The sequence below is a fragment of the Notolabrus celidotus genome, chromosome 18 (assembly GCF_009762535.1).
Source record: "Notolabrus celidotus isolate fNotCel1 chromosome 18, fNotCel1.pri, whole genome shotgun sequence".
Classification (NCBI taxonomy): Eukaryota; Metazoa; Chordata; class Actinopteri; order Labriformes; family Labridae; genus Notolabrus; species Notolabrus celidotus.
In genome coordinates, this window is record NC_048289.1 from 6,387,131 (window position 1) to 6,395,806 (window position 8,676).

Here is an 8,676-nt window from a genome sequence, read left to right on the forward strand (position 1 = left end):
TGATTTGGATTAATTCAAGGATTCTCCTGTGCAGGTGCTGATCGCTCTCAGATTAGGCAAAGATAGGACTCTTCTCATTCAGGTTTGGTGCATTCAGTGTAAGTTTGAGTCAAAGAATCAGTCGTAGCGAAGTCTGATATAAGAGAGATGACCGACTGAGTTAATACCCAGATGGTGCACTCAGCCCTCGCTGTCTAAAGGGTGATTTATACTTCTGTGTCACCCCTACGCAGCAGGGGTTGACGTGGACCTGAGCCCCACATACTTGTGCGCCGATGTGTCCGTATCGCGCAGCAATGCTCCGCCAAAACACTTGAGGGCAGTGTGGTCTCTCTGATAGCCGGTCGCCTGCTTTCAGCCCCGCTACGATCTCTGTTTACTTTTCCACAGAGATTCAGAGCGTGTTATGTTAATCTACAGCTGATACATGTTGCTGTTTATCATACAGACATGATTACATGAAGAATAGAGAGGAGGAGATGAAATACACGGCCGATGTTGGGGATCCCGGAAGTGATGTAAATGCAGGAAACACAATGTCGCTGAGTGGACCAATCACAGGGCTTGCGGTCTGAGTTGATTCTATGGGTTGTTACATTTTTGAGGAGGTGCACGTCAGCTTCGTGCGTAAGCCTCTGCGTAGGTACGGGAGCTATGCTGACCCGCAGCGTAGGCTACGCCGTCGATTTGACGCAGAAGTATAAATCAGCCTTAAGTCAGAATTAAGACACAAGACCTCCTCTTCGCTGGTGAAACGGCGCTCTCTTGGCTAATGTTGCTGAATATGTAATCATGGGTACATTAACTGTGAAACAACCTATAGGGTAGGCTGACAATCCTGCTGTTAGACACATCCAGCTATAGCTGGGTTTGGTCAGAAAACAAGTGCTTCTTTAATTCCTGTGTAGGTTGCATGATGTGTGTCTGAAAGCTGTAAACTGTTCACACAAGGTGTGCATAACCCTGTATAAATTGGGGGTAAGGTTCAACTTTTGTTGGAGGAATCCAGTCTCACCTTCTGGCTCTGACCTGAACTTTTCTGAACCATCAAATCATCATATTTTTAAAGTGTGGCACTTCTCTAACATTTATTTCCCCCAGAAATTACTCTGGGCCACAAAATGTAGGAGATAGATGGCCATTTTAGTTCTGTGCTTCAAAATAAAAGCCTCTCTTGTTGTTTCCTTTGTGGGCAATTAGAAAAATAACGTATCACAGCAGTGTTGTCCTTCAATGTCTGAACAATGTTAGACTCTAGTCCATCTGCTTTTTGGCATCCAAAAACGTCAGTACTCGTGGAGTCTCCATACTTCCCACTGGCTCACAGAGCTCAATGTTTGGGAGGAGGTCTGCAGTGGGTGCTCCATGGTTTTGGAGCTGACACCATAAATCAGGGGTTTTATTGTGTATTGTAAAGCTCTGTGCTCAGGCTGGACCCTCCTGAAACAGGAACAGATCCATTTTTATACTCCATTCTTTGCATTGACCTTCTATGTCTACTGGGTTTGAGCGATGGTAAAAAAAGTTGAATAGCTTGGGGAATATTTTACCGTATGGATATTACTGCAGGAGAAAGTATTTGAATAAAGCCTATGGCAAACTCTGTCCATCCTGAGCATACTCTAACCCCTCAGTTCTCCCCTCAGAATTGGAGAGGCTGCAGAGAGGACGGGGTTGTCCAAATGTGCTGCAGGCGATGCTTTATTCACACGGCTGTGACCTTGGGACTTCGAGATCCATTAAACTGTGATTAGTTTTGATGTTATTCTGCTGACTCAAGCCGAGGTGTGTGCTGCTGTCCCTCACCGGGGAGAGGCCTCATAAACTCAATTCCACTCATCGCTGTATCAATATCACCTGAATTATGAATAAAAACAGCCTGATGTACAGGAGGAGATTGTTATATTCTCAGGGTGTTAGCTTAATGTACAGACTCTTTGCTCCTGCGTGCTCACACACTTATTTCACATATTGACTGTCTTTCACTCACATGTACCTACGAGTATATACATTAGACATTAAAAGGACGCTGAGTGAGACGTGTCGACTGATAAATAATGAAAATGAAGCCAAGCTCGTCTCTCACCTGGTTGCTGCAGATATCAGAGTGCGGTTAATGGTGCTACATGGACATGACTGTACCTGATAAGAAGCTGTGATCTACGCTGGAGGTCTCAAACATGTTTCACTGCAGACAATGTTCAATACGGATAATGCCTCTTTCCCTCGCTGTTCAATCCCTTTAAAGTCGAGCACATTTCCTGATAACTTTAATTTCAGAGATTTAAAAACAAAAGCAACAATCTCACTTTGATTGCAGACATCACACTCTCTGCTTGGTTGATCTTTGTCAGGTCTCCTAATGATGATGTCTTTACAGCAGCTGTTTAAAGACGATCCTGGGAAATGAAGTAAAACTCAATGTGTCATTATCTTGTGATTGCTGCATTTGTTTGTGCAGTAAGTGTGTGTTTTATATCAATAAACCTAACTGTGTGGTATTCAACCCCTGCATGGATTATCAGTTGGATGTTTTCTTAAATAAATTTGACGTTATACAGGAAGATGAGAGCAGAAATAACAATAATTTCTTGTGATAAGCCTTCTTTCTTTTTATTATGTATGGCACATGATGGATTCTGGGAATTGAGGGCCAGAGAAATGTAATGCAAATCCTCAGAAGCGGCTTTTTCTTTCCCTCGTAGAGATGTCAGAGTGTCAGGCGGTCTTCTTGGCAATGTCAGGCGTATTAGTCTGAACATAAAGACAGCGCTGTTGTTTTAAAATGCTTAGCTGCAGAGCTCATTGAGAGGTTATCTTCTTAAGCTGCTATCATTATTTCTCCATAAATAAAAACCTGAGGTCACCACTGAAGGTGTTCACTCTCAGAGAATCCAGATGGTGGACGAACATGAGCTCGTGCATCCTTTTTCATTCACTGCAGACCGTCACTGATGTTCTGATATAATAAATGGTTCTCACGTAATGCGGACTCAGTTTAATCTGACACTAATCTGCTGAGCTGGGAGGTCAGTGTTGATGATTGTTTATGCTGACCTTTGAACTCTTCACAGTGAACATTGTGGTAACTCTGTCATCGGTTGCTTTTGATTAGTTATGTTTCTTCCTTGTTTTGTATCTTGGTTTTGATTTTCTGTGTTATTTTACAGTCTTGTTTTCTGTTGGTGTATTTGTTGTGTGTGTTGGATGGCAACTCAATGTTTTTGCAAGTCTGAGGAGGAGCAGGTTATCTCAAAATGTCACTCTGTGCTAAATAAACCCTTCACTGAGAGCTTCATGGTGTGTGGATCTTTGGATCTCTGTTCCTGTCACGTGTCAGAAAACCAAAAGAAGGAGGCCCCAAGTGTAGAATAAAATTTAAGAAAAACAAAAACTAACTTCAAACAAAAACACTGGGAGCACAAGAATACACTTGACGCGACACATCACAGCACACAATGAACCGACACAGAGAGGAGGAAACACAGAGGCCTAATCTCAATGTCCTCCCTGAACCCTAAGCCCTGAGCCTGTCTTGACTTAATTGACGTCACCTGGAAAGTGATTGAGGGCAGGAGGCTGTAAGGGCTCAAAAGTTTAGAACTGGGAATCAGACAGCACTTTGCGACTTCTCACTGAAGGGAGGGACCGCCTGACTGTCTGCCATGTGATCCAGGTTCTTAGAGTACAGGCTGCTTAACCACAAAATGTAAAATATATAACTACATTTATAAACTATACTGCATATATGTCTGAGGGTAAATATATTTTGGCTGTTTTCTACATTTATACTTACAGGCAAACTTTGTTTTGTAAGGCCAGCATTGGTTGTACCTTTCTGCTTCTTGTTAGCTGTCTCTCTTTTTTAAAATGTAATGTTACAGCGTTCATGCATGGGGGCTTCCACTGGGAATACCGTCACAATGCTATGAACTCTGGGTAATTCCCTTACGCTAAGTCTGCAAAAATGCCCACTTACAGAGAGGGGGCATAAAGGGCTCAAAAAGTCTGAGAGATCCCTCACGAAATTGAAGATTTGACTGTGAGACGGCCCTAAGCCCTCATGTACTTAGCCGGAATGCACCTCAAAGTCAGTGAGTGTGGACATTGAGATTGGGCCAGAGACTAAATACTCACAGGGGCAAACGAGACAGGTGGAAACAATCAGCACACAATCAAAAATGGAGGGAAAACAGACAAACACAGGTCACAAAGGGAACAATAACTACAAAATAAAACAGGAAACAGAAGAAAAAATAGAAACATCAGAGAAAATACACAAGGAATAAAGAACACAATTAACACAGAGGGGAAAATAACAAATGTTGACAAAAAGCAACTCATGACAGTTCCTAACAAATAACCATTCAAAATAACAATAATCAAATTTAAACACAGGCCAGGAATCTGCTTGACACTTTATTGCAACAGCCAATCAGCATTTAGCCTTCCCCAGCTGTCTGCAATGCATAAAAAACAATCGATCCAACCTCCATTCAACAAACAAACATTTATAGTTACTTACTTTTTACAGTGAAACTGAGACTCACCAGAAATAGAGGAACGGCCGAGGAATGTAGAGAACCAAGAAATGAATTTTGCAGACATCGAGAGGCATGAATTAAGCTTCAAACACACGGTTTCTTCTCAACTTGCTAATTGGACTGTGAACAAATGCAGGACAAGGAAGAGGAAGTTTCGTCTGAAAGTCGGCTAACACTAACTGCTGACTGCACTGGGATGTCAAGAAAGTTCACTGTCACTCCGAGACATTTCATCACATGGCCCCCGAAGAGTACGACACCAGAAGTGTTTGAATCTCTCAGCAAATGAGAGCTAAGTGTAGTGATTCAGAGGTCTGCAGTTATACGAGTTCACGGAAGGACAAAGATAACTTTCAGAATAAAGTGAGCACATGTTGGAATAAAACATGACGTCTGGAAATTCTGCTTTTTGCATAATGACCTTCACCTTTCGCAAAAAAGAATCCCTTCTATAGATCCTCTGAAGTGCAGACTGTAAGAGAAGAACTTCAAGCACTAAGGAGCCACTGAGGAGTTTTGAATAAATGAAACAGAGAAAGAGAGAGCTGTAGAAGTTGAAGACTTTTTGAAGACATTTAGCATTTGTTCGTCTGAGTGCTGGCAGAATGCCCTGTTGTCTGCCTCTCATAAAAGAAGTTGCTGACAAAGAAGGAAAATGTGTGGAGAGTCAGCTCCTCTTAGCAAAAATATACAGTCTGTATTTCTCGCTCTGTTTTGATGCCACCTGTCTCCTGATGTAGGTGAAGTTGTAGCCTTCAAAAGGAGAAATATTCAAAGCTGTTTTATTTTCTCGCCATATTTTGAGAATAAGGACGTCTTGTTCACACTGAGTTTAGAGAAAGGTTACAAGAAGGCAACACTGATCAAGACGACTGAGAGCTGGCTGAAAATATGATTTTATCGTAAACAGTTTATTTCCACAATCTGCCAAAAGCTCCAATGTTTCCATCAAGAATCTGTGGATGCTAAAAAAGGACATCAACGCTCAATCTCAGAACCCATCTGCTGTTTGTCTGACAACGACATATGTCTCGGGGAGAAATGGCAAAGTTTTTGGGTGCTGCGGTGTAACCAAGCAGCAACCTCAGGTCTCAAAATACAAAGCCTGTGTGGAAGTGTTATAAACTGCAGTTCACTGAGCGTCCGCTTGAGGCAGGCTGCAGAAACACCGGAAACCACATACATATCACTTCAAACAAGACGATCTTTGCAGCAGAAATTAACACGTTTACAGCCTGGAACAAAAAACGGCTGAAGAGCTAATTCCTCTTTCGGCACACACTGTACGGGGGTGCATTTTTTTCATAACGCGACAGTTGAGAAGATATTAAGATTACAAGTTTTGCCCATTTAAAGCTAGGGTTGGTAGTCTCGGAAAACTAGCATGAATTTGAATGTAGCATTTCCTCATGACTCCGTCTAACCCCTCCCCTCCTCCCTCGGAGCTCCTCCAAAACGATGCCCCCCCCGCTCACATGCACGAGTGCCGCTTACTTGCGACCATATGATGGTGACTGATTCAAAACCGGTCCTCATCAAAACATTATCATAGTGAAAGTGAAAAACACAAACAAACATGGCTGCTGTTAGTACTCACAACTATCATGCTAGCATTATCCAGTTGTTCTGGTGACACGATATCAGGAGAAAAGTTATAACACATGTAATACTGTAACAGCTCTACTGTTTGTTAAACGTGTTCAGTGTAGATGTTCTTAATTCCTACAGTGTTGACAGTTAGTGAAGGCATCAGGAGAGGTGTAGAGTGTGTGAGCTGGAGAGAGGAGAGACAAGAGGAGAAGTTCTTCATTCATTCAAACATTGATTGTTGTTTTGTTGGTTGGCGTGATCACGGCCAACAGTGACCGGTTAGTAAAGATCAACGTGTTCACGAATCGTCTCGTCATCCCTACAGCGTCCGGACGGACGCTACAGTACATATATATTTTCTGTAGGACAAACTGTGATTGGTTGGTGTTTTCCCAGGTTTACTCCGGCTGTAGATAGCAGCTTTTTTTCACTCTCTTTTAAGAACATGTTATGTATTGATTGCCATCGGGACATAAAGATCATTTTAACCAGTATAACAAAAAGTGTATCTAAATCTGACTACCAACCCCTGCTTTAAGGACATGACTGACTTGATTGACAGGTGGGAACACTAGCTCTTGGCGAGGAGGCTCAAATCCTACCTCTTTACGTCACACTAAGTTTGGTTGAGTTCAGCATTACCAATATGGCTCCCGGAACACTCCCTGGCATTCAGGAACAAATGGGAGATGTCACGGATACTACGTCCATTATTTATACAGTGTTACAGTTACAGGTGTAACCAACAGTTGGTAATAAACTACTTCCTGTTTCCATGCACGGCATTGTTTACACTCCAACTTGAAACTCAGGGAGTGACCATGTTCCCAGATAAAGAGTAAGGCTTGATATGACTGCGAACGTCACCATTACTCGGTTCACTACTTCCTCAAGCTGCGTGCTAGTTCATCTGTTTATAGTGAGTCTCAGTTTCACTGTAAATGATTAAATAGCATTCCAGAGAGTTGCAAAATCGGGTTGGCTTTTGCAGCACAGCATGTAGAAGGTTTGTAGCTCAAGCTGAAATATTTGATCTAGAAGAGTTTGTTAGCTTCTCTTGCATGAAGATATCACATTTTAGAGATAAACAAATAGTAAGATTACCAATGGGAGCCAGGATGTCAACATGTTGGGTTGCTGTGTTGCAGTACTGGCATCCAGGACTCAAGTGTGATGTGACTCAACTTAGACTTGAGCACTAATGACTCAGACTTGAGCTTTGCTTGCATCCAAACTTAAAAGGTGGTGAGGAGGACTCACTTACTGATAGAGAGTTTTATTTTCTTTGTTAGGATTTTTATATAACTGGATTCATTTTCAAGCTAAGGTTCACCTGTATGCATGTCAACGTGCCGCCTTGTTTATCAACAGTTTGAGGATGCCTAAAGAGGTGCCATGACTTATGAGTTTTGCCCGCAAAGATTTTACAGTAGATCAAACCAGATTGGTTCAACAGGTTTGATATGTAAAGAACCTTTGAGGAGAAGCTCAAACTGTGACAGAGATTTATCCAGGATGAATCTAGAAAAGTAAGTGAGATGCTGAAGTTACCTGGAGTGCCAGTTATAGATGACATTAGCCTGGGTCAAAGATGTTAGGTAGTGTGACAATTCAGAACAAAAACTGTCACATCCTCCACCTCATCGTAACCAGGAGGCTTCCTCCTTCTCCCTGTGTGTGTGTGTGTGTGTGTGTATGTGTGTGTATGTGTGTGCTTGATTACAGGAGTGGAATCAGGTGTGCAGGAGTTGGGCAACAGGTGCACGTCATGGCCAATCACTCTGCTACATATACTGGGCCTCTACTCCACCAAGCTGCCAGATTGTAGACTCTGCTACACAGTCAGTCTAGGTCCCGCCAGTCTTATTGAAATTCTTTGAATTGTGAATACCTACTGATACCTGTTCTCCTCTGCCAGCAGTGCTGCGCTGTTCAGCTCATGCTTTCCACTCCTCTCCTACTCTGGACCTGCATGCACAATCGGACCTCAGGACTCTTCATTGGACTGTCACACTTCACCACTATACCAAGCTGAGACTCTCAAATACTAGGTGATCATCAGAAATAAATATTTTACTCCTTCAACCTGACTCAGTCCCTGTGTTCTGCCCTTGGGTTCACAATACTAGCTTTTCCTAACAAAAACTGGGATTCAGGTGCAGACATAAGTCCAGGACAAACAGTTCAGGAGACCAGGTTACTAATGTAACAGTTCAGAGGTCATACACAGCACAGCAGTTGGATAAACCCAGCAGGGGAAAATCCATGAAACCCAAATCTAAATACCAAGCAAAGTTTAAAAACCAAGCAAGCAAACATGAGAATAGCAAAGCTGGAGACCCTGAACACACCACAGTCACCATGACAATCTGTTAAAGGGTGGGTGGAAGCATAGGTGTGTTTATACACTTTAGGCTAACTGCAAAAGAGGCACAGGTGTGTACCGAAAAAAGGCGGGAAACAGAACAATAGCAGTAAAGTAATATTAGACATAATACAGATACATCAAGATTACAAAATAAAATGGGATGTGAACACTAGA

At 42.4% G+C, this 8,676-nt stretch overlaps 1 long non-coding RNA gene across 3 annotated transcripts; it reads left to right on the top strand.

Moving 5' to 3' along the window:
* The first annotated feature begins 3,607 nt into the window (after positions 1–3,607).
* Positions 3,608–8,219, top strand: LOC117830409. 3 transcript variants are annotated; one of them, XR_004634778.1, is made up of 2 exons: positions 3,608–3,709; positions 7,860–8,219. It is a non-coding gene; the product is annotated as an uncharacterized LOC117830409 (long non-coding RNA). The 3 variants fall into 3 exon arrangements; XR_004634779.1 differs by having other exon boundaries at positions 3,646–3,758; XR_004634780.1 differs by lacking the exon at positions 3,608–3,709 and adding an exon at positions 7,288–7,663.
* The last annotated feature ends 457 nt before the right edge of the window (positions 8,220–8,676 follow it).